Below are 5,032 nucleotides of genomic sequence, written 5' to 3'. Positions count from 1 at the left end.
ACAACCCCACCCAGAACTCAATCCAGATATAGAAATATTTAAAGTAAAACAAATCTACATGCCTGAAAATAAGAAATCAGAGATATCAGTTTAAAACGAAGTCAACTACAAAACAAAAAGAGGGAATGGTGTAGATACAGAATTTCCAAATGCTGAGAAAGTCAAGCAGATGTCAAGATAAAATACACTGTTTTATATGGGAAAAAAGAATAAATTACAAGGTAAACTGTAATTTATCCTGAAAATTAATACATATACACATAAAAATAAAAAAAGTGGAAAATCCACAAGATTTAGTAAGCATCAACACAACAGAAATTAAAGTGAAAAGAAAATCCACAGTAAAATGAACTCAGTGCAGAAAATTTTGTGGAACCAAGAAACTAGCAGCACCACACACACACACACACACACACACACACACACAGCAAAATGACAGCAATCAATTCATATCTATCCATAATTAAACTGAATACAAATGGATTAAATGTATCAATTAAGAGATAGTAGCAGCATGGATAAAAAACAGGATCCTTCAATATGAGGTTTACAAGCAACATATCAAAAAGATGGAGACAGCCTAAATGTCCATCAACAGAAGAATGGTTAAACAAACTTTAGTACATATACACAATGGAATATGTTGTGAGTAACATTGAATCTGTGAAACACCACACAACATGGATGAACCTAAAGGACATTATGTTGAATGAAATTAGCCAGTCACCAAAGGGCAAATATTGTTGAGACAAGTGTTGTATAAAGTTAAGAAGAGGTTTTCTTAATAAAAGAGCAATGTATGGTTAAGGAGGGGGGAGAATGGTGGGAAAATTATTCACAGGCTAGAGAGCAGGCACAGGTTAATGTGGGTGATAGGGCAGGCAATATATAACAAGAGGGAGGTTAGCAAAGGAAAGAGGAAGGTAGTGAAGACACAGGAGAGAATGCAATAATTATAGTGAATAGAGATAAATACTGTTAACTGTTGGTACATGGAGGAGAATGTATTCATTGTAATGAAGCCAAGTATATGAATTGCTGAATGTAAAACTGATAGTCTGCTCTGTAAAGTTTCACTCAATTCACAATAAAAAGTGAAAAGAAAAAAAAAAAGAGGTGCGTATGATGAGACCACTCACTACTTTGGACATGTCATCAGGAAAGACCAATCACTAGGAAATAATATCCTTTTGGTAAAGAAAAGGGTCAGAAAAAAATTCATTTATTCTCGTTTTGCAAAGAAGACATACGTGGTCTGTCAGAACGCACAACTCCATTGACAGAAATTTACTGGGTAGTTTCTAAAATGTAAAAAAGAAAACTCACCAAAGACTCAACAAATGAGACCACAAAATTTTCATTGTTCATTGTAACACGGTTGGTAAAGAAATAGTAAATGTTTGTGCATTTTTATGTGAAGATCCTTCTCATGTTTCATTTGGAAAGATGAGCAAGGTCTGCTTCCTTCATTTTACTTCATCTTTCAGTTTTTGAAAGGCAATTTCACCAAGCTTAACGCAGACTATCTTACTGTGTTGATGAAAGATACTGCCACAATCTCTGGACAGTTTCCAGGGCTGTGCTATTACTGACTTTCATCTTCCAGAATGAGCAAAACACCAGTCTTCATTACGATGTTGTAATGTGTACATAAAAAAAAATTTTTTTTGGACATTCCATGAAAAGGTATGTATGTGTGAATGTGTATATATTATATATATGACATCTATTTTGGAAAATGCTTGACCTGCTGTACCTTAATTTAGAGGGTCTGCATGGATGCAATATATGAAAAGTGGGGCATTCTAGAACTGCTAGTTAGGGGAATTTGTCATCCTGTGTACTAAAAGGATAGAGTTTCAAGAGCCAAGGACATCCATACCCAAGTATTGAATTTAAAGAAGTGTACTGAGACATCCCACTCCGGCTGTTTGGATAGCAGTGATTTATGTTGTTGTTATTGAGTGCCACTGAGTTGGTTCTGTCTCATAGGAACCCCTGTGAAGGATTTCCGAGGCTTTAAATCTCTGAGGGAGCACAAAGCCTCATCTTTTTCCTGCAGAATGGCTGATGGGCTTGAACTGTTGGCCTTGTGTTTCACAGTCCAGTGCTTATCCTATGAAGCCACTGCTCTCCCAACAGTATTTCATAGAAAGAGATACAAAAAAGGCCGATCTTGTGTTTTCTGACCACATAAAGGTTTCATCTCTTTGTAATGAAATAAACAAACAAACAACCAAGGGGAACCCTCAATGAAAGGGGCTGACACAATAGCCACAACAGTGAACCCAAACATCCCAATTATCATAAAGAAGGTGCCAAACTGGGTGTTATAAGGCTGCCATGAATTGAAGCTGACTTGACTGCAACTAACAACAACTCTGTATGGAGTATCAAGTTGTTGTTGTTGTTAAGTAACATCGAGTTGGTTCCGACTCATAGCGACCCTGTATAGGGTTTCTGAGGAGTAGCTGGTGAGTTTGAACCACCGACCTTCCGCTTCAAACCGAAGCTTATTCTACAGCACCACACCAGTACTCTTAGTACCAAGGTAGCCATTTCTATTTCTCCACTACTGCAGCTTTATTGCCAGAGGACAGGAACACACAGAATGGGATAGTCAGATGTTGGGAGCAACTAAACCAAAGTTCTCAAACTTGGGGGCAGTTTAACCGAAGGATTGCAACTAAACAGTTGTGGTCCAGAAAATCGGGTTGCTCCCAGGTCAGGCTTTCCCCTGAGGAACTTGCAAAGCCTGCCTTAGGGAACAAGGAAATTTCAGTCCTTCCTTGTATGCAGCCATGGCCTTCGGTTTAGTCTGCAAAAACATCTCACTGCCCTATCTCTGTTTCCCTAGCAACTACATTCTTCTGATATAGTCCCACTTACTGCTTGCATCTATACACAAAAAGTTTTTTGCAGTCTTTTCCCTGCCCCCAACTCTCTCCTTTGATTTGTGTATATAATAAATGTCTGAATGTAGGTCAGAGCCGCAGTATCTCTGTCAGAGTGCTGCATCCCACCTGGTCGTAACTTTACTTATTTCAATTGTGCCTTGTGTCTTTCTTTTATTTCTAATCTCCTGTTGCCCCTATTTGGGTTTAACCTCTACATGAGGGTCACGGAGTATAGCCATTGTCGGACTCGACAGTCAGATATACTTTGTTTATGAGGTTAGCCTGTTTTCCCTAGCCTGACTAATTTCTAACTCTATTTGCAAATTCTAGTTGATACATAAGGAGCTCTGGTAGCTAGTGGTTACAAGTAGGGCTGCTAACCTCAAGGTCAGCAGTTCAAAACTCTTAGCGGTTCCACAGAAGAAAGAGGCTTTCTGCTCCCATAAAGATTTGCAGCCTCGGAAACCCTATGCTGGGTCGCTATCAGTTGGAACTGACTCCATGGCACACCACTACAACTGCAACCAGTTGATACATGATTTCACCCAAAACTATGAGGGGGCTTCAAAAAGTTCCTGGAAACATTCCATTATCCTTCAATTCCATTTCCCCACAACTTTTTGAAGCTCCCTTGTACTTTAATATATCTCTCCACTAGATAAATAAATTTTTTAAAACTGCTGCTTGCTAGGTGCTGCTGAGTCAGTTTGGACTCACAGCTGCCATATGCACAGCAGAAGGAAACACTGACTATCTTGCACCATCTTAACAATTGTTGGTACACTTGAGCCCAGGGCTGCTGCCACTGTGCCAATCCATCTGTTTGGGGGTCTTCCTATTTGTTGCTGATGCTCCACTTTACCAAGCATAATGTCCTTCTCAAAGGACTGGTCCCTCCTGATAACATGTCCAAATGATGAGAGACAAAGTCTCATCATCTTGGCTTCTAAGGAGCATTCTGGCTGTACTTCTTCCACAACAGATTTGTTTGTTCTTCTGGTAGAACAAGGTACTTTCAATATTCTTCTCCAACACAATAACTCACATGCAATTCTTCTACGGTCTTACTTATTCATTGTCCAATTTCCACGTGCATATGAGGCTGTTGAAAAGCTATTGTGTCAAGTGCACCTCAGTCCTCAAATTTGACATCTTTGCTCTTGAACACTTTAAAGAGGTTTTGTGCAGCAAGTTTGTCTAGTGCAATACGTCATTTGATTTCTTGACTGCTGAATCCGTGAGTGTTGATAGTGGATCCAAGCAAAATGAAGTCTTTGGGCACTTCAATCTTTTCTCCATTTGTCATGATGTCATTTATTGGTCCATCTGTGAGGATTTTAGTTACATTGAAGTGTAAACTATACTGGAGGCTGTGGTCTTTTATCTTCATCAATAAGTATTTTAAGACCACTGCTCTTTAAGTGCACAAGGTTGTATCATCTGCATATTGCAGAATGTTAATGAGTCTTCCTCCCAATCTTAATATTACTTTCTTCTTCATACAATTCAGCTTCTCGGATTATTTGCTCAGCATACAGATTGAATAAGTATAGTGAAAGTACAATCTTGACACACACCTCTTCTGATTTTAAATCATTCAATATCCTCTTGCTCTGTTCAAACAACTGCCTCTTGGTCTATGTACAGGTTACTCATGAGCACGAGTAAGTGTTTGAGAATACTCATTCTTCATAATGTTATCCATAGCTTTCAATAATCTACACAGTCGAAAACCTTTGTGTAGTTAATAAAGCACAGGGAAACATCTTTCTGGAATTCTCTGCTTTCAGCCAAGAGCCATCTGACATCCCCAATAATACCCTTTCTTCTGCATCTTTGTCTAAATCCAGTTTGAATCTCTGCAGTTTCCTATCAGTGTACTTTTGTAGCCACTTTTTAATTAACTTCAGCAAAATTTTACTTGCATCCTATTGGGTCCCCTCTCTTTGGAATGGGAACAAATATGGATCTCTTCCAATCAGTTGGCCTGGTTGATGTGTTTCAAATCTCTTGGCATAGGTACATGAGCGCCTCCACTGCTGCATCAGTTTGTTGAAGGATTTCAATTTGTATTCCATCAATTTCCAGAGACTTGCTCTTTGCCAATGTTTTCAGTACAGTTTCAAAACAATGAT

Source organism: Chrysochloris asiatica, unplaced genomic scaffold, assembly GCF_000296735.1.
Source record: "Chrysochloris asiatica unplaced genomic scaffold, ChrAsi1.0 scaffold00036, whole genome shotgun sequence".
Lineage (NCBI taxonomy): Eukaryota > Metazoa > Chordata > Mammalia > Afrosoricida > Chrysochloridae > Chrysochloris > Chrysochloris asiatica.
The sequence above is the reverse complement of the archived record's forward strand: the minus strand, read 5'-3'. Positions refer to the sequence as shown.